Source organism: Hyla sarda, unplaced genomic scaffold (genome assembly GCF_029499605.1).
Source record: "Hyla sarda isolate aHylSar1 unplaced genomic scaffold, aHylSar1.hap1 scaffold_189, whole genome shotgun sequence".
In the NCBI taxonomy this organism is placed as follows: Eukaryota; Metazoa; Chordata; class Amphibia; order Anura; family Hylidae; genus Hyla; species Hyla sarda.
The window spans coordinates 110,403-137,696 of NW_026608543.1; the positions used below are offsets into that span (position 1 = coordinate 110,403).

The following is a 27,294-nucleotide window of genomic DNA, read 5'->3' on the forward strand; positions in this document are numbered from 1 at the left end:
AGAAGAAAAAGAAGAATAATACGCCCAGAAAAGAGGCGAAAAGGAGAAAAACGTAAAAAAACGTGAAAAAAAAGTAAGAGGAAGAGAAGGGAAAAAAAGGTGGAAATGGGTTTAAAAGTGATTTCGGCGGAGAAATATATATATATATATATATATATATATATATATATATATATATATACGCGCACACACACACATATATATAAACGTATTCTCCGTTGAGATATTGCAGCCGCTGCTGTGTCCAGGCCCAGGAGCCTTAGCACTGTGCTGTGATGTCACTCAATACCACTGACATCACTAGGTGTAAACAACATCTCTCCTTTGCTGTGTATGTGACTATGGAGCTGTTTGGTGATGTCGTCTATTATGGCCTTCATAGAAGCAACAGGAGATTGTTGCATCCATCTAGAACCCTCAGAACTACAGTGCTATGATGTCACTCACTTCCACAGGCCTTGCAGAGTGTAAACAACAACAACCCAGCTTTGTTGTGTATGTAACCATAGGGATTTGTGATGTCACCTAGAACCTTCACAGCAGCGACAGCTTTATGAGGAGCATCAGCACTGCTCTGCCTGAGCAGAACCATCACCGCCATAGGTTGTCAAATAACCCGGATTTAACCCACACAGGAAAGTCCAATGGGGTGCAGGCATGTCCTCTATGCTTACAGCTTCCCGTGGGTGTTGGTTTGATACCGTTTGGGGACAGCCAAGGAGGCATCTGCAGGCAACAAAGGTAGGTGTGTGCTTGTGTGTGTGTTTCCTATGCAGATCCTAAGCCCAGTGTCACATGCAAGTAGGAGGAGTAAGAAGGGTTCCTGGCAAATCCGGGTTATGGATTGCATTTAAAAAGGCCCCGTGGGAGTGCAATGGGCCCCTGTCTTGCTGCTTAGCAATAATGGTATGGGTTTAGGTTCTGCTGTGTGTACTGGTGGTTGACTGCCCCCCAGCCCAGAGTGTGCATGGAAAATTGTCTGGCAGCCTCCCTGACAGCAAGCAGTGATAGTGCCCATGAAGGGGACCTTGTTGGGCCCGCCCCTTTCACGGTTATCGCTTCTCGGCCTTTTGGCTAAGATCAAGTGTAGTATCTGTTCTTATCAGTTTAATATCTGATACGTCCCCTATCTGGGGACCATATATTAAATGGATTTTTGAGAACGGGGGCCGATTTCGAAGCTTGCTTCCGTCGCCCTATGCATTGACCCGATATGGCAGTATCTTCGGGTACAGTGCACCACCCCCTTACAGGGTTAAAAAGAAAGATTCCTACTTTCATTGCTACCTGCTTGCTGGCTAGCCAGCTAGCCAGCCCTGTGGGCCTTGCTGCTGCTGCTGCTGCAGCCAAAAAACAAAAGGTGGTGCTGCTGCTGCTTCTGCTGCTTCTGCTTCTGCTTGTGTCTGGCCGCTGTTGGAGCGTCCAGGCACAGGACTTCTGCTGCTGCTGACTAAATGGCCTCCTTAATTGGATCATTTGAGTAGCCAGCACACCTGTGCAGGTAGGGCATGACATGATAGGCAGCTGCCTTGATAGCGGGTGGGTGCTGAATGTTCCTAATTGACAAAATAAGATTAATGCTTATGAAGAAATATAAAATCTCATCCCTTCCCCAATATCGCGCCACACCCCTACCCCTTAATTCCCTGGTTGAACTTGATGGACATATGTCTTTTTTCGACCGTACTAACTATGTAACTATGTAACATAACATGGGGGGGGTCTCCTGGCTGTTCACACAGGTGTGTCATTGCTGTACATTGACCATGCATTGCTTCTGTGGTATTGCAAAGGCAAAGACAAATGCTTCCAGCCATCCATTGCACTAATGGATTGGTCATCAGCTGGCTGTCTATGTCCCGCATCAATATAGACCAAAGTACAGAGGGTTAGGCTATGCTATTGTGCACCTACCTGATGCATCAGAAGGTGCGAGGCCCTTGCTAAATTCTGTGCACAGACTTTGAGATCTATACTTTAGACTGTATCTAAACCTGCTCCAACATGGACTGACATTCTGGCCTACTTTCAGCCGATGCGACTTGTCTGTCGCTGAACAGTCGCTTTTTATGTATTCAGCACCTATGTATAATGTTGTAAAAATGCTCTAGAAGCTAAAGTCGCAGAAATGTCACACATATTTGGCCTGCAACTTTCTGTGCGACAAATTCAGACAGGAAAAATCAGTATAAATCCTTAGAAAATTATCCCCCAGTGTCTCCATCTGCTGGCGGTATTGAATAAGCATTGCTGCACTGATGGGGTATGCATTAGACGAAAAAAAAGAAGAAAAAGAAGAATAATACGCCCAGAAAAGAGGCGAAAAGGAGAAAAACGTAAAAAAACGTGAAAAAAAAGTAAGAGGAAGAGAAGGGAAAAAAAGGTGGAAATGGGTTTAAAAGTGATTTCGGCGGAGAAATATATATATATATATATATATATATATATATATATACGCGCACACACACACATATATATAAACGTATTCTCCGTTGAGATATTGCAGCCGCTGCTGTGTCCAGGCCCAGGAGCCTTAGCACTGTGCTGTGATGTCACTCAATACCACTGACATCACTAGGTGTAAACAACATCTCTCCTTTGCTGTGTATGTGACTATGGAGCTGTTTGGTGATGTCGTCTATTATGGCCTTCATAGAAGCAACAGGAGATTGTTGCATCCATCTAGAACCCTCAGAACTACAGTGCTATGATGTCACTCACTTCCACAGGCCTTGCAGAGTGTAAACAACAACAACCCAGCTTTGTTGTGTATGTAACCATAGGGATTTGTGATGTCACCTAGAACCTTCACAGCAGCGACAGCTTTATGAGGAGCATCAGCACTGCTCTGCCTGAGCAGAACCATCACCGCCATAGGTTGTCAAATAACCCGGATTTAACCCACACAGGTAAGTCCAATGGGGTGCAGGCATGTCCTCTATGCTTACAGCTTCCCGTGGGTGTTGGTTTGATACCGTTTGGGGACAGCCAAGGAGGCATCTGCAGGCAACAAAGGTAGGTGTGTGCTTGTGTGTGTGTTTCCTATGCAGATCCTAAGCCCAGTGTCACATGCAAGTAGGAGGAGTAAGAAGGGTTCCTGGCAAATCCGGGTTATGGATTGCATTTAAAAAGGCCCCGTGGGAGTGCAATGGGCCCCTGTCTTGCTGCTTAGCAATAATGGTATGGGTTTAGGTTCTGCTGTGTGTACTGGTGGTTGACTGCCCCCCAGCCCAGAGTGTGCATGGAAAATTGTCTGGCAGCCTCCCTGACAGCAAGCAGTGATAGTGCCCATGAAGGGGACCTTGTTGGGCCCGCCCCTTTCACGGTTATCGCTTCTCGGCCTTTTGGCTAAGATCAAGTGTAGTATCTGTTCTTATCAGTTTAATATCTGATACGTCCCCTATCTGGGGACCATATATTAAATGGATTTTTGAGAACGGGGGCCGATTTCGAAGCTTGCTTCCGTCGCCCTATGCATTGACCCGATATGGCAGTATCTTCGGGTACAGTGCACCACCCCCTTACAGGGTTAAAAAGAAAGATTCCTACTTTCATTGCTACCTGCTTGCTGGCTAGCCAGCTAGCCAGCCCTGTGGGCCTTGCTGCTGCTGCTGCAGCCAAAAAACAAAAGGTGGTGCTGCTGCTGCTTCTGCTGCTTCTGCTTCTGCTTGTGTCTGGCCGCTGTTGGAGCGTCCAGGCACAGGACTTCTGCTGCTGCTGACTAAATGGCCTCCTTAATTGGATCATTTGAGTAGCCAGCACACCTGTGCAGGTAGGGCATGACATGATAGGCAGCTGCCTTGATAGCGGGTGGGTGCTGAATGTTCCTAATTGACAAAATAAGATTAATGCTTATGAAGAAATATAAAATCTCATCCCTTCCCCAATATCGCGCCACACCCCTACCCCTTAATTCCCTGGTTGAACTTGATGGACATATGTCTTTTTTCGACCGTACTAACTATGTAACTATGTAACATAACATGGGGGGGGGTCTCCTGGCTGTTCACACAGGTGTGTCATTGCTGTACATTGACCATGCATTGCTTCTGTGGTATTGCAAAGGCAAAGACAAATGCTTCCAGCCATCCATTGCACTAATGGATTGGTCATCAGCTGGCTGTCTATGTCCCGCATCAATATAGACCAAAGTACAGAGGGTTAGGCTATGCTATTGTGCACCTACCTGATGCATCAGAAGGTGCGAGGCCCTTGCTAAATTCTGTGCACAGACTTTGAGATCTATACTTTAGACTGTATCTAAACCTGCTCCAACATGGACTGACATTCTGGCCTACTTTCAGCCGATGCGACTTGTCTGTCGCTGAACAGTCGCTTTTTATGTATTCAGCACCTATGTATAATGTTGTAAAAATGCTCTAGAAGCTAAAGTCGCAGAAATGTCACACATATTTGGCCTGCAACTTTCTGTGCGACAAATTTAGACAGGAAAAATCAGTATAAATCCTTAGAAAATTATCCCCCAGTGTCTCCATCTGCTGGCGGTATTGAATAAGCATTGCTGCACTGATGGGGTATGCATTAGACGAAAAAAAAGAAGAAAAAGAAGAATAATACGCCCAGAAAAGAGGCGAAAAGGAGAAAAACTTAAAAAAACGTGAAAAAAAAGTAAGAGGAAGAGAAGGGAAAAAAAGGTGGAAATGGGTTTAAAAGTGATTTCGGCGGAGAAATATATATATATATATATATATATATATATATATATATATATATATATACGCGCACACACACACATATATATAAACGTATTCTCCGTTGAGATATTGCAGCCGCTGCTGTGTCCAGGCCCAGGAGCCTTAGCACTGTGCTGTGATGTCACTCAATACCACTGACATCACTAGGTGTAAACAACATCTCTCCTTTGCTGTGTATGTGACTATGGAGCTGTTTGGTGATGTCGTCTATTATGGCCTTCATAGAAGCAACAGGAGATTGTTGCATCCATCTAGAACCCTCAGAACTACAGTGCTATGATGTCACTCACTTCCACAGGCCTTGCAGAGTGTAAACAACAACAACCCAGCTTTGTTGTGTATGTAACCATAGGGATTTGTGATGTCACCTAGAACCTTCACAGCAGCGACAGCTTTATGAGGAGCATCAGCACTGCTCTGCCTGAGCAGAACCATCACCGCCATAGGTTGTCAAATAACCCGGATTTAACCCACACAGGTAAGTCCAATGGGGTGCAGGCATGTCCTCTATGCTTACAGCTTCCCGTGGGTGTTGGTTTGATACCGTTTGGGGACAGCCAAGGAGGCATCTGCAGGCAACAAAGGTAGGTGTGTGCTTGTGTGTGTGTTTCCTATGCAGATCCTAAGCCCAGTGTCACATGCAAGTAGGAGGAGTAAGAAGGGTTCCTGGCAAATCCGGGTTATGGATTGCATTTAAAAAGGCCCCGTGGGAGTGCAATGGGCCCCTGTCTTGCTGCTTAGCAATAATGGTATGGGTTTAGGTTCTGCTGTGTGTACTGGTGGTTGACTGCCCCCCAGCCCAGAGTGTGCATGGAAAATTGTCTGGCAGCCTCCCTGACAGCAAGCAGTGATAGTGCCCATGAAGGGGACCTTGTTGGGCCCGCCCCTTTCACGGTTATCGCTTCTCGGCCTTTTGGCTAAGATCAAGTGTAGTATCTGTTCTTATCAGTTTAATATCTGATACGTCCCCTATCTGGGGACCATATATTAAATGGATTTTTGAGAACGGGGGCCGATTTCGAAGCTTGCTTCCGTCACCCTATGCATTGACCCGATATGGCAGTATCTTCGGGTACAGTGCACCACCCCCTTACAGGGTTAAAAAGAAAGATTCCTACTTTCATTGCTACCTGCTTGCTGGCTAGCCAGCTAGCCAGCCCTGTGGGCCTTGCTGCTGCTGCTGCAGCCAAAAAACAAAAGGTGGTGCTGCTGCTGCTTCTGCTGCTTCTGCTTCTGCTTGTGTCTGGCCGCTGTTGGAGCGTCCAGGCACAGGACTTCTGCTGCTGCTGACTAAATGGCCTCCTTAATTGGATCATTTGAGTAGCCAGCACACCTGTGCAGGTAGGGCATGACATGATAGGCAGCTGCCTTGATAGCGGGTGGGTGCTGAATGTTCCTAATTGACAAAATAAGATTAATGCTTATGAAGAAATATAAAATCTCATCCCTTCCCCAATATCGCGCCACACCCCTACCCCTTAATTCCCTGGTTGAACTTGATGGACATATGTCTTTTTTCGACCGTACTAACTATGTAACTATGTAACATAACATGGGGGGGGTCTCCTGGCTGTTCACACAGGTGTGTCATTGCTGTACATTGACCATGCATTGCTTCTGTGGTATTGCAAAGGCAAAGACAAATGCTTCCAGCCATCCATTGCACTAATGGATTGGTCATCAGCTGGCTGTCTATGTCCCGCATCAATATAGACCAAAGTACAGAGGGTTAGGCTATGCTATTGTGCACCTACCTGATGCATCAGAAGGTGCGAGGCCCTTGCTAAATTCTGTGCACAGACTTTGAGATCTATACTTTAGACTGTATCTAAACCTGCTCCAACATGGACTGACATTCTGGCCTACTTTCAGCCGATGCGACTTGTCTGTCGCTGAACAGTCGCTTTTTATGTATTCAGCACCTATGTATAATGTTGTAAAAATGCTCTAGAAGCTAAAGTCGCAGAAATGTCACACATATTTGGCCTGCAACTTTCTGTGCGACAAATTCAGACAGGAAAAATCAGTATAAATCCTTAGAAAATTATCCCCCAGTGTCTCCATCTGCTGGCGGTATTGAATAAGCATTGCTGCACTGATGGGGTATGCATTAGACGAAAAAAAAGAAGAAAAAGAAGAATAATACGCCCAGAAAAGAGGCGAAAAGGAGAAAAACGTAAAAAAACGTGAAAAAAAAGTAAGAGGAAGAGAAGGGAAAAAAAGGTGGAAATGGGTTTAAAAGTGATTTCGGCGGAGAAATATATATATATATATATATATATATATATATATATATATATACGCGCACACACACACATATATATAAACGTATTCTCCGTTGAGATATTGCAGCCGCTGCTGTGTCCAGGCCCAGGAGCCTTAGCACTGTGCTGTGATGTCACTCAATACCACTGACATCACTAGGTGTAAACAACATCTCTCCTTTGCTGTGTATGTGACTATGGAGCTGTTTGGTGATGTCGTCTATTATGGCCTTCATAGAAGCAACAGGAGATTGTTGCATCCATCTAGAACCCTCAGAACTACAGTGCTATGATGTCACTCACTTCCACAGGCCTTGCAGAGTGTAAACAACAACAACCCAGCTTTGTTGTGTATGTAACCATAGGGATTTGTGATGTCACCTAGAACCTTCACAGCAGCGACAGCTTTATGAGGAGCATCAGCACTGCTCTGCCTGAGCAGAACCATCACCGCCATAGGTTGTCAAATAACCCGGATTTAACCCACACAGGTAAGTCCAATGGGGTGCAGGCATGTCCTCTATGCTTACAGCTTCCCGTGGGTGTTGGTTTGATACCGTTTGGGGACAGCCAAGGAGGCATCTGCAGGCAACAAAGGTAGGTGTGTGCTTGTGTGTGTGTTTCCTATGCAGATCCTAAGCCCAGTGTCACATGCAAGTAGGAGGAGTAAGAAGGGTTCCTGGCAAATCCGGGTTATGGATTGCATTTAAAAAGGCCCCGTGGGAGTGCAATGGGCCCCTGTCTTGCTGCTTAGCAATAATGGTATGGGTTTAGGTTCTGCTGTGTGTACTGGTGGTTGACTGCCCCCCAGCCCAGAGTGTGCATGGAAAATTGTCTGGCAGCCTCCCTGACAGCAAGCAGTGATAGTGCCCATGAAGGGGACCTTGTTGGGCCCGCCCCTTTCACGGTTATCGCTTCTCGGCCTTTTGGCTAAGATCAAGTGTAGTATCTGTTCTTATCAGTTTAATATCTGATACGTCCCCTATCTGGGGACCATATATTAAATGGATTTTTGAGAACGGGGGCCGATTTCGAAGCTTGCTTCCGTCGCCCTATGCATTGACCCGATATGGCAGTATCTTCGGGTACAGTGCACCACCCCCTTACAGGGTTAAAAAGAAAGATTCCTACTTTCATTGCTACCTGCTTGCTGGCTAGCCAGCTAGCCAGCCCTGTGGGCCTTGCTGCTGCTGCTGCAGCCAAAAAACAAAAGGTGGTGCTGCTGCTGCTTCTGCTGCTTCTGCTTCTGCTTGTGTCTGGCCGCTGTTGGAGCGTCCAGGCACAGGACTTCTGCTGCTGCTGACTAAATGGCCTCCTTAATTGGATCATTTGAGTAGCCAGCACACCTGTGCAGGTAGGGCATGACATGATAGGCAGCTGCCTTGATAGCGGGTGGGTGCTGAATGTTCCTAATTGACAAAATAAGATTAATGCTTATGAAGAAATATAAAATCTCATCCCTTCCCCAATATCGCGCCACACCCCTACCCCTTAATTCCCTGGTTGAACTTGATGGACATATGTCTTTTTTCGACCGTACTAACTATGTAACTATGTAACATAACATGGGGGGGGTCTCCTGGCTGTTCACACAGGTGTGTCATTGCTGTACATTGACCATGCATTGCTTCTGTGGTATTGCAAAGGCAAAGACAAATGCTTCCAGCCATCCATTGCACTAATGGATTGGTCATCAGCTGGCTGTCTATGTCCCGCATCAATATAGACCAAAGTACAGAGGGTTAGGCTATGCTATTGTGCACCTACCTGATGCATCAGAAGGTGCGAGGCCCTTGCTAAATTCTGTGCACAGACTTTGAGATCTATACTTTAGACTGTATCTAAACCTGCTCCAACATGGACTGACATTCTGGCCTACTTTCAGCCGATGCGACTTGTCTGTGGCTGAACAGTCGCTTTTTATGTATTCAGCACCTATGTATAATGTTGTAAAAATGCTCTAGAAGCTAAAGTCGCAGAAATGTCACACATATTTGGCCTGCAACTTTCTGTGCGACAAATTCAGACAGGAAAAATCAGTATAAATCCTTAGAAAATTATCCCCCAGTGTCTCCATCTGCTGGCGGTATTGAATAAGCATTGCTGCACTGATGGGGTATGCATTAGACGAAAAAAAAGAAGAAAAAGAAGAATAATACGCCCAGAAAAGAGGCGAAAAGGAGAAAAACGTAAAAAAACGTGAAAAAAAAGTAAGAGGAAGAGAAGGGAAAAAAAGGTGGAAATGGGTTTAAAAGTGATTTCGGCGGAGAAATATATATATATATATATATATATATATATATATATATATATATACGCGCACACACACACATATATATAAACGTATTCTCCGTTGAGATATTGCAGCCGCTGCTGTGTCCAGGCCCAGGAGCCTTAGCACTGTGCTGTGATGTCACTCAATACCACTGACATCACTAGGTGTAAACAACATCTCTCCTTTGCTGTGTATGTGACTATGGAGCTGTTTGGTGATGTCGTCTATTATGGCCTTCATAGAAGCAACAGGAGATTGTTGCATCCATCTAGAACCCTCAGAACTACAGTGCTATGATGTCACTCACTTCCACAGGCCTTGCAGAGTGTAAACAACAACAACCCAGCTTTGTTGTGTATGTAACCATAGGGATTTGTGATGTCACCTAGAACCTTCACAGCAGCGACAGCTTTATGAGGAGCATCAGCACTGCTCTGCCTGAGCAGAACCATCACCGCCATAGGTTGTCAAATAACCCGGATTTAACCCACACAGGTAAGTCCAATGGGGTGCAGGCATGTCCTCTATGCTTACAGCTTCCCGTGGGTGTTGGTTTGATACCGTTTGGGGACAGCCAAGGAGGCATCTGCAGGCAACAAAGGTAGGTGTGTGCTTGTGTGTGTGTTTCCTATGCAGATCCTAAGCCCAGTGTCACATGCAAGTAGGAGGAGTAAGAAGGGTTCCTGGCAAATCCGGGTTATGGATTGCATTTAAAAAGGCCCCGTGGGAGTGCAATGGGCCCCTGTCTTGCTGCTTAGCAATAATGGTATGGGTTTAGGTTCTGCTGTGTGTACTGGTGGTTGACTGCCCCCCAGCCCAGAGTGTGCATGGAAAATTGTCTGGCAGCCTCCCTGACAGCAAGCAGTGATAGTGCCCATGAAGGGGACCTTGTTGGGCCCGCCCCTTTCACGGTTATCGCTTCTCGGCCTTTTGGCTAAGATCAAGTGTAGTATCTGTTCTTATCAGTTTAATATCTGATACGTCCCCTATCTGGGGACCATATATTAAATGGATTTTTGAGAACGGGGGCCGATTTCGAAGCTTGCTTCCGTCGCCCTATGCATTGACCCGATATGGCAGTATCTTCGGGTACAGTGCACCACCCCCTTACAGGGTTAAAAAGAAAGATTCCTACTTTCATTGCTACCTGCTTGCTGGCTAGCCAGCTAGCCAGCCCTGTGGGCCTTGCTGCTGCTGCTGCAGCCAAAAAACAAAAGGTGGTGCTGCTGCTGCTTCTGCTGCTTCTGCTTCTGCTTGTGTCTGGCCGCTGTTGGAGCGTCCAGGCACAGGACTTCTGCTGCTGCTGACTAAATGGCCTCCTTAATTGGATCATTTGAGTAGCCAGCACACCTGTGCAGGTAGGGCATGACATGATAGGCAGCTGCCTTGATAGCGGGTGGGTGCTGAATGTTCCTAATTGACAAAATAAGATTAATGCTTATGAAGAAATATAAAATCTCATCCCTTCCCCAATATCGCGCCACACCCCTACCCCTTAATTCCCTGGTTGAACTTGATGGACATATGTCTTTTTTCGACCGTACTAACTATGTAACTATGTAACATAACATGGGGGGGGTCTCCTGGCTGTTCACACAGGTGTGTCATTGCTGTACATTGACCATGCATTGCTTCTGTGGTATTGCAAAGGCAAAGACAAATGCTTCCAGCCATCCATTGCACTAATGGATTGGTCATCAGCTGGCTGTCTATGTCCCGCATCAATATAGACCAAAGTACAGAGGGTTAGGCTATGCTATTGTGCACCTACCTGATGCATCAGAAGGTGCGAGGCCCTTGCTAAATTCTGTGCACAGACTTTGAGATCTATACTTTAGACTGTATCTAAACCTGCTCCAACATGGACTGACATTCTGGCCTACTTTCAGCCGATGCGACTTGTCTGTGGCTGAACAGTCGCTTTTTATGTATTCAGCACCTATGTATAATGTTGTAAAAATGCTCTAGAAGCTAAAGTCGCAGAAATGTCACACATATTTGGCCTGCAACTTTCTGTGCGACAAATTCAGACAGGAAAAATCAGTATAAATCCTTAGAAAATTATCCCCCAGTGTCTCCATCTGCTGGCGGTATTGAATAAGCATTGCTGCACTGATGGGGTATGCATTAGACGAAAAAAAAGAAGAAAAAGAAGAATAATACGCCCAGAAAAGAGGCGAAAAGGAGAAAAACGTAAAAAAACGTGAAAAAAAAGTAAGAGGAAGAGAAGGGAAAAAAAGGTGGAAATGGGTTTAAAAGTGATTTCGGCGGAGAAATATATATATATATATATATATATATATATATATATATATATATACGCGCACACACACACATATATATAAACGTATTCTCCGTTGAGATATTGCAGCCGCTGCTGTGTCCAGGCCCAGGAGCCTTAGCACTGTGCTGTGATGTCACTCAATACCACTGACATCACTAGGTGTAAACAACATCTCTCCTTTGCTGTGTATGTGACTATGGAGCTGTTTGGTGATGTCGTCTATTATGGCCTTCATAGAAGCAACAGGAGATTGTTGCATCCATCTAGAACCCTCAGAACTACAGTGCTATGATGTCACTCACTTCCACAGGCCTTGCAGAGTGTAAACAACAACAACCCAGCTTTGTTGTGTATGTAACCATAGGGATTTGTGATGTCACCTAGAACCTTCACAGCAGCGACAATGAGGAGCATCAGCACTGCTCTGCCTGAGCAGAACCATCACCGCCATAGGTTGTCAAATAACCCGGATTTAACCCACACAGGTAAGTCCAATGGGGTGCAGGCATGTCCTCTATGCTTACAGCTTCCCGTGGGTGTTGGTTTGATACCGTTTGGGGACAGCCAAGGAGGCATCTGCAGGCAACAAAGGTAGGTGTGTGCTTGTGTGTGTGTTTCCTATGCAGATCCTAAGCCCAGTGTCACATGCAAGTAGGAGGAGTAAGAAGGGTTCCTGGCAAATCCGGGTTATGGATTGCATTTAAAAAGGCCCCGTGGGAGTGCAATGGGCCCCTGTCTTGCTGCTTAGCAATAATGGTATGGGTTTAGGTTCTGCTGTGTGTACTGGTGGTTGACTGCCCCCCAGCCCAGAGTGTGCATGGAAAATTGTCTGGCAGCCTCCCTGACAGCAAGCAGTGATAGTGCCCATGAAGGGGACCTTGTTGGGCCCGCCCCTTTCACGGTTATCGCTTCTCGGCCTTTTGGCTAAGATCAAGTGTAGTATCTGTTCTTATCAGTTTAATATCTGATACGTCCCCTATCTGGGGACCATATATTAAATGGATTTTTGAGAACGGGGGCCGATTTCGAAGCTTGCTTCCGTCGCCCTATGCATTGACCCGATATGGCAGTATCTTCGGGTACAGTGCACCACCCCCTTACAGGGTTAAAAAGAAAGATTCCTACTTTCATTGCTACCTGCTTGCTGGCTAGCCAGCTAGCCAGCCCTGTGGGCCTTGCTGCTGCTGCTGCAGCCAAAAAACAAAAGGTGGTGCTGCTGCTGCTTCTGCTGCTTCTGCTTCTGCTTGTGTCTGGCCGCTGTTGGAGCGTCCAGGCACAGGACTTCTGCTGCTGCTGACTAAATGGCCTCCTTAATTGGATCATTTGAGTAGCCAGCACACCTGTGCAGGTAGGGCATGACATGATAGGCAGCTGCCTTGATAGCGGGTGGGTGCTGAATGTTCCTAATTGACAAAATAAGATTAATGCTTATGAAGAAATATAAAATCTCATCCCTTCCCCAATATCGCGCCACACCCCTACCCCTTAATTCCCTGGTTGAACTTGATGGACATATGTCTTTTTTCGACCGTACTAACTATGTAACTATGTAACATAACATGGGGGGGGTCTCCTGGCTGTTCACACAGGTGTGTCATTGCTGTACATTGACCATGCATTGCTTCTGTGGTATTGCAAAGGCAAAGACAAATGCTTCCAGCCATCCATTGCACTAATGGATTGGTCATCAGCTGGCTGTCTATGTCCCGCATCAATATAGACCAAAGTACAGAGGGTTAGGCTATGCTATTGTGCACCTACCTGATGCATCAGAAGGTGCGAGGCCCTTGCTAAATTCTGTGCACAGACTTTGAGATCTATACTTTAGACTGTATCTAAACCTGCTCCAACATGGACTGACATTCTGGCCTACTTTCAGCCGATGCGACTTGTCTGTCGCTGAACAGTCGCTTTTTATGTATTCAGCACCTATGTATAATGTTGTAAAAATGCTCTAGAAGCTAAAGTCGCAGAAATGTCACACATATTTGGCCTGCAACTTTCTGTGCGACAAATTCAGACAGGAAAAATCAGTATAAATCCTTAGAAAATTATCCCCCAGTGTCTCCATCTGCTGGCGGTATTGAATAAGCATTGCTGCACTGATGGGGTATGCATTAGACGAAAAAAAAGAAGAAAAAGAAGAATAATACGCCCAGAAAAGAGGCGAAAAGGAGAAAAACGTAAAAAAACGTGAAAAAAAAGTAAGAGGAAGAGAAGGGAAAAAAAGGTGGAAATGGGTTTAAAAGTGATTTCGGCGGAGAAATATATATATATATATATATATATATATATATATATATATATATACGCGCACACACACACATATATATAAACGTATTCTCCGTTGAGATATTGCAGCCGCTGCTGTGTCCAGGCCCAGGAGCCTTAGCACTGTGCTGTGATGTCACTCAATACCACTGACATCACTAGGTGTAAACAACATCTCTCCTTTGCTGTGTATGTGACTATGGAGCTGTTTGGTGATGTCGTCTATTATGGCCTTCATAGAAGCAACAGGAGATTGTTGCATCCATCTAGAACCCTCAGAACTACAGTGCTATGATGTCACTCACTTCCACAGGCCTTGCAGAGTGTAAACAACAACAACCCAGCTTTGTTGTGTATGTAACCATAGGGATTTGTGATGTCACCTAGAACCTTCACAGCAGCGACAGCTTTATGAGGAGCATCAGCACTGCTCTGCCTGAGCAGAACCATCACCGCCATAGGTTGTCAAATAACCCGGATTTAACCCACACAGGTAAGTCCAATGGGGTGCAGGCATGTCCTCTATGCTTACAGCTTCCCGTGGGTGTTGGTTTGATACCGTTTGGGGACAGCCAAGGAGGCATCTGCAGGCAACAAAGGTAGGTGTGTGCTTGTGTGTGTGTTTCCTATGCAGATCCTAAGCCCAGTGTCACATGCAAGTAGGAGGAGTAAGAAGGGTTCCTGGCAAATCCGGGTTATGGATTGCATTTAAAAAGGCCCCGTGGGAGTGCAATGGGCCCCTGTCTTGCTGCTTAGCAATAATGGTATGGGTTTAGGTTCTGCTGTGTGTACTGGTGGTTGACTGCCCCCCAGCCCAGAGTGTGCATGGAAAATTGTCTGGCTGCCTCCCTGACAGCAAGCAGTGATAGTGCCCATGAAGGGGACCTTGTTGGGCCCGCCCCTTTCACGGTTATCGCTTCTCGGCCTTTTGGCTAAGATCAAGTGTAGTATCTGTTCTTATCAGTTTAATATCTGATACGTCCCCTATCTGGGGACCATATATTAAATGGATTTTTGAGAACGGGGGCCGATTTCGAAGCTTTCTTCCGTCGCCCTATGCATTGACCCGATATGACAGTATCTTCGGGTACAGTGCACCACCCCCTTACAGGGTTAAAAAGAAAGATTCCTACTTTCATTGCTACCTGCTTGCTGGCTAGCCAGCTAGCCAGCCCTGTGGGCCTTGCTGCTGCTGCTGCAGCCAAAAAACAAAAGGTGGTGCTGCTGCTGCTTCTGCTGCTTCTGCTTCTGCTTGTGTCTGGCCGCTGTTGGAGCGTCCAGGCACAGGACTTCTGCTGCTGCTGACTAAATGGCCTCCTTAATTGGATCATTTGAGTAGCCAGCACACCTGTGCAGGTAGGGCATGACATGATAGGCAGCTGCCTTGATAGCGGGTGGGTGCTGAATGTTCCTAATTGACAAAATAAGATTAATGCTTATGAAGAAATATAAAATCTCATCCCTTCCCCAATATCGCGCCACACCCCTACCCCTTAATTCCCTGGTTGAACTTGATGGACATATGTCTTTTTTCGACCGTACTAACTATGTAACTATGTAACATAACATGGGGGGGGTCTCCTGGCTGTTCACACAGGTGTGTCATTGCTGTACATTGACCATGCATTGCTTCTGTGGTATTGCAAAGGCAAAGACAAATGCTTCCAGCCATCCATTGCACTAATGGATTGGTCATCAGCTGGCTGTCTATGTCCCGCATCAATATAGACCAAAGTACAGAGGGTTAGGCTATGCTATTGTGCACCTACCTGATGCATCAGAAGGTGCGAGGCCCTTGCTAAATTCTGTGCACAGACTTTGAGATCTATACTTTAGACTGTATCTAAACCTGCTCCAACATGGACTGACATTCTGGCCTACTTTCAGCCGATGCGACTTGTCTGTCGCTGAACAGTCGCTTTTTATGTATTCAGCACCTATGTATAATGTTGTAAAAATGCTCTAGAAGCTAAAGTCGCAGAAATGTCACACATATTTGGCCTGCAACTTTCTGTGCGACAAATTCAGACAGGAAAAATCAGTATAAATCCTTAGAAAATTATCCCCCAGTGTCTCCATCTGCTGGCGGTATTGAATAAGCATTGCTGCACTGATGGGGTATGCATTAGACGAAAAAAAAGAAGAAAAAGAAGAATAATACGCCCAGAAAAGAGGCGAAAAGGAGAAAAACGTAAAAAAACGTGAAAAAAAAGTAAGAGGAAGAGAAGGGAAAAAAAGGTGGAAATGGGTTTAAAAGTGATTTCGGCGGAGAAATATATATATATATATATATATATATATATATATATATATATATATACGCGCACACACACACATATATATAAACGTATTCTCCGTTGAGATATTGCAGCCGCTGCTGTGTCCAGGCCCAGGAGCCTTAGCACTGTGCTGTGATGTCACTCAATACCACTGACATCACTAGGTGTAAACAACATCTCTCCTTTGCTGTGTATGTGACTATGGAGCTGTTTGGTGATGTCGTCTATTATGGCCTTCATAGAAGCAACAGGAGATTGTTGCATCCATCTAGAACCCTCAGAACTACAGTGCTATGATGTCACTCACTTCCACAGGCCTTGCAGAGTGTAAACAACAACAACCCAGCTTTGTTGTGTATGTAACCATAGGGATTTGTGATGTCACCTAGAACCTTCACAGCAGCGACAGCTTTATGAGGAGCATCAGCACTGCTCTGCCTGAGCAGAACCATCACCGCCATAGGTTGTCAAATAACCCGGATTTAACCCACACAGGTAAGTCCAATGGGGTGCAGGCATGTCCTCTATGCTTACAGCTTCCCGTGGGTGTTGGTTTGATACCGTTTGGGGACAGCCAAGGAGGCATCTGCAGGCAACAAAGGTAGGTGTGTGCTTGTGTGTGTGTTTCCTATGCAGATCCTAAGCCCAGTGTCACATGCAAGTAGGAGGAGTAAGAAGGGTTCCTGGCAAATCCGGGTTATGGATTGCATTTAAAAAGGCCCCGTGGGAGTGCAATGGGCCCCTGTCTTGCTGCTTAGCAATAATGGTATGGGTTTAGGTTCTGCTGTGTGTACTGGTGGTTGACTGCCCCCCAGCCCAGAGTGTGCATGGAAAATTGTCTGGCAGCCTCCCTGACAGCAAGCAGTGATAGTGCCCATGAAGGGGACCTTGTTGGGCCCGCCCCTTTCACGGTTATCGCTTCTCGGCCTTTTGGCTAAGATCAAGTGTAGTATCTGTTCTTATCAGTTTAATATCTGATACGTCCCCTATCTGGGGACCATATATTAAATGGATTTTTGAGAACGGGGGCCGATTTCGAAGCTTGCTTCCGTCGCCCTATGCATTGACCCGATATGGCAGTATCTTCGGGTACAGTGCACCACCCCCTTACAGGGTTAAAAAGAAAGATTCCTACTTTCATTGCTACCTGCTTGCTGGCTAGCCAGCTAGCCAGCCCTGTGGGCCTTGCTGCTGCTGCTGCAGCCAAAAAACAAAAGGTGGTGCTGCTGCTGCTTCTGCTGCTTCTGCTTCTGCTTGTGTCTGGCCGCTGTTGGAGCGTCCAGGCACAGGACTTCTGCTGCTGCTGACTAAATGGCCTCCTTAATTGGATCATTTGAGTAGCCAGCACACCTGTGCAGGTAGGGCATGACATGATAGGCAGCTGCCTTGATAGCGGGTGGGTGCTGAATGTTCCTAATTGACAAAATAAGATTAATGCTTATGAAGAAATATAAAATCTCATCCCTTCCCCAATATCGCGCCACACCCCTACCCCTTAATTCCCTGGTTGAACTTGATGGACATATGTCTTTTTTCGACCGTACTAACTATGTAACTATGTAACATAACATGGGGGGGGTCTCCTGGCTGTTCACACAGGTGTGTCATTGCTGTACATTGACCATGCATTGCTTCTGTGGTATTGCAAAGGCAAAGACAAATGCTTCCAGCCATCCATTGCACTAATGGATTGGTCATCAGCTGGCTGTCTATGTCCCGCATCAATATAGACCAAAGTACAGAGGGTTAGGCTATGCTATTGTGCACCTACCTGATGCATCAGAAGGTGCGAGGCCCTTGCTAAATTCTGTGCACAGACTTTGAGATCTATACTTTAGACTGTATCTAAACCTGCTCCAACATGGACTGACATTCTGGCCTACTTTCAGCCGATGCGACTTGTCTGTCGCTGAACAGTCGCTTTTTATGTATTCAGCACCTATGTATAATGTTGTAAAAATGCTCTAGAAGCTAAAGTCGCAGAAATGTCACACATATTTGGCCTGCAACTTTCTGTGCGACAAATTCAGACAGGAAAAATCAGTATAAATCCTTAGAAAATTATCCCCCAGTGTCTCCATCTGCTGGCGGTATTGAATAAGCATTGCTGCACTGATGGGGTATGCATTAGACGAAAAAAAAGAAGAAAAAGAAGAATAATACGCCCAGAAAAGAGGCGAAAAGGAGAAAAACGTAAAAAAACGTGAAAAAAAAGTAAGAGGAAGAGAAGGGAAAAAAAGGTGGAAATGGGTTTAAAAGTGATTTCGGCGGAGAAATATATATATATATATATATATATATATATATATATATATATACGCGCACACACACACATATATATAAACGTATTCTCCGTTGAGATATTGCAGCCGCTGCTGTGTCCAGGCCCAGGAGCCTTAGCACTGTGCTGTGATGTCACTCAATACCACTGACATCACTAGGTGTAAACAACATCTCTCCTTTGCTGTGTATGTGACTATGGAGCTGTTTGGTGATGTCGTCTATTATGGCCTTCATAGAAGCAACAGGAGATTGTTGCATCCATCTAGAACCCTCAGAACTACAGTGCTATGATGTCACTCACTTCCACAGGCCTTGCAGAGTGTAAACAACAACAACCCAGCTTTGTTGTGTATGTAACCATAGGGATTTGTGATGTCACCTAGAACCTTCACAGCAGCGACAGCTTTATGAGGAGCATCAGCACTGCTCTGCCTGAGCAGAACCATCACCGCCATAGGTTGTCAAATAACCCGGATTTAACCCACACAGGTAAGTCCAATGGGGTGCAGGCATGTCCTCTATGCTTACAGCTTCCCGTGGGTGTTGGTTTGATACCGTTTGGGGACAGCCAAGGAGGCATCTGCAGGCAACAAAGGTAGGTGTGTGCTTGTGTGTGTGTTTCCTATGCAGATCCTAAGCCCAGTGTCACATGCAAGTAGGAGGAGTAAGAAGGGTTCCTGGCAAATCCGGGTTATGGATTGCATTTAAAAAGGCCCCGTGGGAGTGCAATGGGCCCCTGTCTTGCTGCTTAGCAATAATGGTATGGGTTTAGGTTCTGCTGTGTGTACTGGTGGTTGACTGCCCCCCAGCCCAGAGTGTGCATGGAAAATTGTCTGGCAGCCTCCCTGACAGCAAGCAGTGATAGTGCCCATGAAGGGGACCTTGTTGGGCCCGCCCCTTTCACGGTTATCGCTTCTCGGCCTTTTGGCTAAGATCAAGTGTAGTATCTGTTCTTATCAGTTTAATATCTGATACGTCCCCTATCTGGGGACCATATATTAAATGGATTTTTGAGAACGGGGGCCGATTTCGAAGCTTGCTTCCGTCGCCCTATGCATTGACCCGATATGGCAGTATCTTCGGGTACAGTGCACCACCCCCTTACAGGGTTAAAAAGAAAGATTCCTACTTTCATTGCTACCTGCTTGCTGGCTAGCCAGCTAGCCAGCCCTGTGGGCCTTGCTGCTGCTGCTGCAGCCAAAAAACAAAAGGTGGTGCTGCTGCTGCTTCTGCTGCTTCTGCTTCTGCTTGTGTCTGGCCGCTGTTGGAGCGTCCAGGCACAGGACTTCTGCTGCTGCTGACTAAATGGCCTCCTTAATTGGATCATTTGAGTAGCCAGCACACCTGTGCAGGTAGGGCATGACATGATAGGCAGCTGCCTTGATAGCGGGTGGGTGCTGAATGTTCCTAATTGACAAAATAAGATTAATGCTTATGAAGAAATATAAAATCTCATCCCTTCCCCAATATCGCGCCACACCCCTACCCCTTAATTCCCTGGTTGAACTTGATGGACATATGTCTTTTTTCGACCGTACTAACTATGTAACTATGTAACATAACATGGGGGGGGTCTCCTGGCTGTTCACACAGGTGTGTCATTGCTGTACATTGACCATGCATTGCTTCTGTGGTATTGCAAAGGCAAAGACAAATGCTTCCAGCCATCCATTGCACTAATGGATTGGTCATCAGCTGGCTGTCTATGTCCCGCATCAATATAGACCAAAGTACAGAGGGTTAGGCTATGCTATTGTGCACCTACCTGATGCATCAGAAGGTGCGAGGCCCTTGCTAAATTCTGTGCACAGACTTTGAGATCTATACTTTAGACTGTATCTAAACCTGCTCCAACATGGACTGACATTCTGGCCTACTTTCAGCCGATGCGACTTGTCTGTCGCTGAACAGTCGCTTTTTATGTATTCAGCACCTATGTATAATGTTGTAAAAATGCTCTAGAAGCTAAAGTCGCAGAAATGTCACACATATTTGGCCTGCAACTTTCTGTGCGACAAATTCAGACAGGAAAAATCAGTATAAATCCTTAGAAAATTATCCCCCAGTGTCTCCATCTGCTGGCGGTATTGAATAAGCATTGCTGCACTGATGGGGTATGCATTAGACGAAAAAAAAGAAGAAAAAGAAGAATAATACGCCCAGAAAAGAGGCGAAAAGGAGAAAAACGTAAAAAAACGTGAAAAAAAAGTAAGAGGAAGAGAAGGGAAAAAAAGGTGGAAATGGGTTTAAAAGTGATTTCGGCGGAGAAATATATATATATATATATATATATATATATATATATATATATACGCGCACACACACACATATATATAAACGTATTCTCCGTTGAGATATTGCAGCCGCTGCTGTGTCCAGGCCCAGGAGCCTTAGCACTGTGCTGTGATGTCACTCAATACCACTGACATCACTAGGTGTAAACAACATCTCTCCTTTGCTGTGTATGTGACTATGGAGCTGTTTGGTGATGTCGTCTATTATGGCCTTCATAGAAGCAACAGGAGATTGTTGCATCCATCTAGAACCCTCAGAACTACAGTGCTATGATGTCACTCACTTCCACAGGCCTTGCAGAGTGTAAACAACAACAACCCAGCTTTGTTGTGTATGTAACCATAGGGATTTGTGATGTCACCTAGAACCTTCACAGCAGCGACAGCTTTATGAGGAGCATCAGCACTGCTCTGCCTGAGCAGAACCATCACCGCCATAGGTTGTCAAATAACCCGGATTTAACCCACACAGGTAAGTCCAATGGGGTGCAGGCATGTCCTCTATGCTTACAGCTTCCCGTGGGTGTTGGTTTGATACCGTTTGGGGACAGCCAAGGAGGCATCTGCAGGCAACAAAGGTAGGTGTGTGCTTGTGTGTGTGTTTCCTATGCAGATCCTAAGCCCAGTGTCACATGCAAGTAGGAGGAGTAAGAAGGGTTCCTGGCAAATCCGGGTTATGGATTGCATTTAAAAAGGCCCCGTGGGAGTGCAATGGGCCCCTGTCTTGCTGCTTAGCAATAATGGTATGGGTTTAGGTTCTGCTGTGTGTACTGGTGGTTGACTGCCCCCCAGCCCAGAGTGTGCATGGAAAATTGTCTGGCAGCCTCCCTGACAGCAAGCAGTGATAGTGCCCATGAAGGGGACCTTGTTGGGCCCGCCCCTTTCACGGTTATCGCTTCTCGGCCTTTTGGCTAAGATCAAGTGTAGTATCTGTTCTTATCAGTTTAATATCTGATACGTCCCCTATCTGGGGACCATATATTAAATGGATTTTTGAGAACGGGGGCCGATTTCGAAGCTTGCTTCCGTCGCCCTATGCATTGACCCGATATGGCAGTATCTTCGGGTACAGTGCACCACCCCCTTACAGGGTTAAAAAGAAAGATTCCTACTTTCATTGCTACCTGCTTGCTGGCTAGCCAGCTAGCCAGCCCTGTGGGCCTTGCTGCTGCTGCTGCTGCAGCCAAAAAACAAAAGGTGGTGCTGCTGCTGCTTCTGCTGCTTCTGCTTCTGCTTGTGTCTGGCCGCTGTTGGAGCGTCCAGGCACAGGACTTCTGCTGCTGCTGACTAAATGGCCTCCTTAATTGGATCATTTGAGTAGCCAGCACACCTGTGCAGGTAGGGCATGACATGATAGGCAGCTGCCTTGATAGCGGGTGGGTGCTGAATGTTCCTAATTGACAAAATAAGATTAATGCTTATGAAGAAATATAAAATCTCATCCCTTCCCCAATATCGCGCCACACCCCTACCCCTTAATTCCCTGGTTGAACTTGATGGACATATGTCTTTTTTCGACCGTACTAACTATGTAACTATGTAACATAACATGGGGGGGGTCTCCTGGCTGTTCACACAGGTGTGTCATTGCTGTACATTGACCATGCATTGCTTCTGTGGTATTGCAAAGGCAAAGACAAATGCTTCCAGCCATCCATTGCACTAATGGATTGGTCATCAGCTGGCTGTCTATGTCCCGCATCAATATAGACCAAAGTACAGAGGGTTAGGCTATGCTATTGTGCACCTACCTGATGCATCAGAAGGTGCGAGGCCCTTGCTAAATTCTGTGCACAGACTTTGAGATCTATACTTTAGACTGTATCTAAACCTGCTCCAACATGGACTGACATTCTGGCCTACTTTCAGCCGATGCGACTTGTCTGTCGCTGAACAGTCGCTTTTTATGTATTCAGCACCTATGTATAATGTTGTAAAAATGCTCTAGAAGCTAAAGTCGCAGAAATGTCACACATATTTGGCCTGCAACTTTCTGTGCGACAAATTCAGACAGGAAAAATCAGTATAAATCCTTAGAAAATTATCCCCCAGTGTCTCCATCTGCTGGCGGTATTGAATAAGCATTGCTGCACTGATGGGGTATGCATTAGACGAAAAAAAAGAAGAAAAAGAAGAATAATACGCCCAGAAAAGAGGCGAAAAGGAGAAAAACGTAAAAAAACGTGAAAAAAAAGTAAGAGGAAGAGAAGGGAAAAAAAGGTGGAAATGGGTTTAAAAGTGATTTCGGCGGAGAAATATATATATATATATATATATATATATATATATATATATATATATATACGCGCACACACACACATATATATAAACGTATTCTCCGTTGAGATATTGCAGCCGCTGCTGTGTCCAGGCCCAGGAGCCTTAGCACTGTGCTGTGATGTCACTCAATACCACTGACATCACTAGGTGTAAACAACATCTCTCCTTTGCTGTGTATGTGACTATGGAGCTGTTTGGTGATGTCGTCTATTATGGCCTTCATAGAAGCAACAGGAGATTGTTGCATCCATCTAGAACCCTCAGAACTACAGTGCTATGATGTCACTCACTTCCACAGGCCTTGCAGAGTGTAAACAACAACAACCCAGCTTTGTTGTGTATGTAACCATAGGGATTTGTGATGTCACCTAGAACCTTCACAGCAGCGACAGCTTTATGAGGAGCATCAGCACTGCTCTGCCTGAGCAGAACCATCACCGCCATAGGTTGTCAAATAACCCGGATTTAACCCACACAGGTAAGTCCAATGGGGTGCAGGCATGTCCTCTATGCTTACAGCTTCCCGTGGGTGTTGGTTTGATACCGTTTGGGGACAGCCAAGGAGGCATCTGCAGGCAACAAAGGTAGGTGTGTGCTTGTGTGTGTGTTTCCTATGCAGATCCTAAGCCCAGTGTCACATGCAAGTAGGAGGAGTAAGAAGGGTTCCTGGCAAATCCGGGTTATGGATTGCATTTAAAAAGGCCCCGTGGGAGTGCAATGGGCCCCTGTCTTGCTGCTTAGCAATAATGGTATGGGTTTAGGTTCTGCTGTGTGTACTGGTGGTTGACTGCCCCCCAGCCCAGAGTGTGCATGGAAAATTGTCTGGCAGCCTCCCTGACAGCAAGCAGTGATAGTGCCCATGAAGGGGACCTTGTTGGGCCCGCCCCTTTCACGGTTATCGCTTCTCGGCCTTTTGGCTAAGATCAAGTGTAGTATCTGTTCTTATCAGTTTAATATCTGATACGTCCCCTATCTGGGGACCATATATTAAATGGATTTTTGAGAACGGGGGCCGATTTCGAAGCTTGCTTCCGTCGCCCTATGCATTGACCCGATATGGCAGTATCTTCGGGTACAGTGCACCACCCCCTTACAGGGTTAAAAAGAAAGATTCCTACTTTCATTGCTACCTGCTTGCTGGTAGCCAGCCCTGTGGGCCTTGCTGCTGCTGCTGCAGCCAAAAAACAAAAGGTGGTGCTGCTGCTGCTGCTTCTGCTGCTTCTGCTTCTGCTTGTGTCTGGCCGCTGTTGGAGCGTCCAGGCACAGGACTTCTGCTGCTGCTGACTAAATGGCCTCCTTAATTGGATCATTTGAGTAGCCAGCACACCTGTGCAGGTAGGGCATGACATGATAGGCAGCTGCCTTGATAGCGGGTGGGTGCTGAATGTTCCTAATTGACAAAATAAGATTAATGCTTATGAAGAAATATAAAATCTCATCCCTTCCCCAATATCGCGCCACACCCCTACCCCTTAATTCCCTGGTTGAACTTGATGGACATATGTCTTTTTTCGACCGTACTAACTATGTAACTATGTAACATAACATGGGGGGGGTCTCCTGGCTGTTCACACAGGTGTGTCATTGCTGTACATTGACCATGCATTGCTTCTGTGGTATTGCAAAGGCAAAGACAAATGCTTCCAGCCATCCATTGCACTAATGGATTGGTCATCAGCTGGCTGTCTATGTCCCGCATCAATATAGACCAAAGTACAGAGGGTTAGGCTATGCTATTGTGCACCTACCTGATGCATCAGAAGGTGCGAGGCCCTTGCTAAATTCTGTGCACAGACTTTGAGATCTATACTTTAGACTGTATCTAAACCTGCTCCAACATGGACTGACATTCTGGCCTACTTTCAGCCGATGCGACTTGTCTGTCGCTGAACAGTCGCTTTTTATGTATTCAGCACCTATGTATAATGTTGTAAAAATGCTCTAGAAGCTAAAGTCGCAGAAATGTCACACATATTTGGCCTGCAACTTTCTGTGCGACAAATTCAGACAGGAAAAATCAGTATAAATCCTTAGAAAATTATCCCCCAGTGTCTCCATCTGCTGGCGGTATTGAATAAGCATTGCTGCACTGATGGGGTATGCATTAGACGAAGAAAAAGAAGAAAAAGAAGAATAATACGCCCAGAAAAGAGGCGAAAAGGAGAAAAACGTAAAAAAACGTGAAAAAAAAGTAAGAGGAAGAGAAGGGAAAAAAAGGTGGAAATGGGTTTAAAAGTGATTTCGGCGGAGAAATATATATATATATATATATATATATATATATATATATATATATATACGCGCACACACACACATATATATAAACGTATTCTCCGTTGAGATATTGCAGCCGCTGCTGTGTCCAGGCCCAGGAGCCTTAGCACTGTGCTGTGATGTCACTCAATACCACTGACATCACTAGGTGTAAACAACATCTCTCCTTTGCTGTGTATGTGACTATGGAGCTGTTTGGTGATGTCGTCTATTATGGCCTTCATAGAAGCAACAGGAGATTGTTGCATCCATCTAGAACCCTCAGAACTACAGTGCTATGATGTCACTCACTTCCACAGGCCTTGCAGAGTGTAAACAACAACAACCCAGCTTTGTTGTGTATGTAACCATAGGGATTTGTGATGTCACCTAGAACCTTCACAGCAGCGACAGCTTTATGAGGAGCATCAGCACTGCTCTGCCTGAGCAGAACCATCACCGCCATAGGTTGTCAAATAACCCGGATTTAACCCACACAGGTAAGTCCAATGGGGTGCAGGCATGTCCTCTATGCTTACAGCTTCCCGTGGGTGTTGGTTTGATACCGTTTGGGGACAGCCAAGGAGGCATCTGCAGGCAACAAAGGTAGGTGTGTGCTTGTGTGTGTGTTTCCTATGCAGATCCTAAGCCCAGTGTCACATGCAAGTAGGAGGAGTAAGAAGGGTTCCTGGCAAATCCGGGTTATGGATTGCATTTAAAAAGGCCCCGTGGGAGTGCAATGGGCCCCTGTCTTGCTGCTTAGCAATAATGGTATGGGTTTAGGTTCTGCTGTGTGTACTGGTGGTTGACTGCCCCCCAGCCCAGAGTGTGCATGGAAAATTGTCTGGCAGCCTCCCTGACAGCAAGCAGTGATAGTGCCCATGAAGGGGACCTTGTTGGGCCCGCCCCTTTCACGGTTATCGCTTCTCGGCCTTTTGGCTAAGATCAAGTGTAGTATCTGTTCTTATCAGTTTAATATCTGATACGTCCCCTATCTGGGGACCATATATTAAATGGATTTTTGAGAACGGGGGCCGATTTCGAAGCTTGCTTCCGTCGCCCTATGCATTGACCCGATATGGCAGTATCTTCGGGTACAGTGCACCACCCCCTTACAGGGTTAAAAAGAAAGATTCCTACTTTCATTGCTACCTGCTTGCTGGCTAGCCAGCTAGCCAGCTAGCCAGCCCTGTGGGCCTTGCTGCTGCTGCTGCAGCCAAAAAACAAAAGGTGGTGCTGCTGCTGCTTCTGCTGCTTCTGCTTCTGCTTGTGTCTGGCCGCTGTTGGAGCGTCCAGGCACAGGACTTCTGCTGCTGCTGACTAAATGGCCTCCTTAATTGGATCATTTGAGTAGCCAGCACACCTGTGCAGGTAGGGCATGACATGATAGGCAGCTGCCTTGATAGCGGGTGGGTGCTGAATGTTCCTAATTGACAAAATAAGATTAATGCTTATGAAGAAATATAAAATCTCATCCCTTCCCCAATATCGCGCCACACCCCTACCCCTTAATTCCCTGGTTGAACTTGATGGACATATGTCTTTTTTCGACCGTACTAACTATGTAACTATGTAACATAACATGGGGGGGGTCTCCTGGCTGTTCACACAGGTGTGTCATTGCTGTACATTGACCATGCATTGCTTCTGTGGTATTGCAAAGGCAAAGACAAATGCTTCCAGCCATCCATTGCACTAATGGATTGGTCATCAGCTGGCTGTCTATGTCCCGCATCAATATAGACCAAAGTACAGAGGGTTAGGCTATGCTATTGTGCACCTACCTGATGCATCAGAAGATGCGAGGCCCTTGCTAAATTCTGTGCACAGACTTTGAGATCTATACTTTAGACTGTATCTAAACCTGCTCCAACATGGACTGACATTCTGGCCTACTTTCAGCCGATGCGACTTGTCTGTCGCTGAACAGTCGCTTTTTATGTATTCAGCACCTATGTATAATGTTGTAAAAATGCTCTAGAAGCTAAAGTCGCAGAAATGTCACACATATTTGGCCTGCAACTTTCTGTGCGACAAATTCAGACAGGAAAAATCAGTATAAATCCTTAGAAAATTATCCCCCAGTGTCTCCATCT

General features: G+C 45.9%; 12 non-coding genes across 12 annotated transcripts; all 12 read left to right on the top strand.

The window, feature by feature from the left end:
* The first annotated feature begins 1,054 nt into the window (after positions 1-1,054).
* Positions 1,055-1,245, top strand: LOC130315957 (U2 spliceosomal RNA). Its single transcript, XR_008863368.1, has one exon. It is a non-coding gene; the product is annotated as a U2 spliceosomal RNA (small nuclear RNA).
* A 2,083-nt stretch (positions 1,246-3,328) lies between these two features.
* On the top strand, positions 3,329-3,519 carry LOC130315958 (U2 spliceosomal RNA). The gene has a single exon (XR_008863369.1). It is a non-coding gene; the product is annotated as a U2 spliceosomal RNA (small nuclear RNA).
* Positions 3,520-5,612: 2,093 nt separating this feature from the next.
* On the top strand, positions 5,613-5,803 carry LOC130315891 (U2 spliceosomal RNA). Its single transcript, XR_008863319.1, has one exon. It is a non-coding gene; the product is annotated as a U2 spliceosomal RNA (small nuclear RNA).
* Positions 5,804-7,889: 2,086 nt separating this feature from the next.
* On the top strand, positions 7,890-8,080 carry LOC130315744 (U2 spliceosomal RNA). Its single transcript, XR_008863186.1, has one exon. It is a non-coding gene; the product is annotated as a U2 spliceosomal RNA (small nuclear RNA).
* Positions 8,081-10,168: 2,088 nt separating this feature from the next.
* On the top strand, positions 10,169-10,359 carry LOC130315746 (U2 spliceosomal RNA). The gene has a single exon (XR_008863187.1). It is a non-coding gene; the product is annotated as a U2 spliceosomal RNA (small nuclear RNA).
* A 2,083-nt stretch (positions 10,360-12,442) lies between these two features.
* LOC130315747 (U2 spliceosomal RNA) lies at positions 12,443-12,633 on the top strand. Its single transcript, XR_008863188.1, has one exon. It is a non-coding gene; the product is annotated as a U2 spliceosomal RNA (small nuclear RNA).
* A 2,088-nt stretch (positions 12,634-14,721) lies between these two features.
* Positions 14,722-14,912, top strand: LOC130315898 (U2 spliceosomal RNA). The gene has a single exon (XR_008863326.1). It is a non-coding gene; the product is annotated as a U2 spliceosomal RNA (small nuclear RNA).
* Positions 14,913-17,002: 2,090 nt separating this feature from the next.
* Positions 17,003-17,193, top strand: LOC130315748 (U2 spliceosomal RNA). The gene has a single exon (XR_008863189.1). It is a non-coding gene; the product is annotated as a U2 spliceosomal RNA (small nuclear RNA).
* A 2,086-nt stretch (positions 17,194-19,279) lies between these two features.
* LOC130315749 (U2 spliceosomal RNA) lies at positions 19,280-19,470 on the top strand. Its single transcript, XR_008863190.1, has one exon. It is a non-coding gene; the product is annotated as a U2 spliceosomal RNA (small nuclear RNA).
* Positions 19,471-21,556: 2,086 nt separating this feature from the next.
* Positions 21,557-21,747, top strand: LOC130315751 (U2 spliceosomal RNA). Its single transcript, XR_008863192.1, has one exon. It is a non-coding gene; the product is annotated as a U2 spliceosomal RNA (small nuclear RNA).
* Positions 21,748-23,842: 2,095 nt separating this feature from the next.
* Positions 23,843-24,033, top strand: LOC130315752 (U2 spliceosomal RNA). The gene has a single exon (XR_008863193.1). It is a non-coding gene; the product is annotated as a U2 spliceosomal RNA (small nuclear RNA).
* A 2,084-nt stretch (positions 24,034-26,117) lies between these two features.
* On the top strand, positions 26,118-26,308 carry LOC130315753 (U2 spliceosomal RNA). The gene has a single exon (XR_008863194.1). It is a non-coding gene; the product is annotated as a U2 spliceosomal RNA (small nuclear RNA).
* The last annotated feature ends 986 nt before the right edge of the window (positions 26,309-27,294 follow it).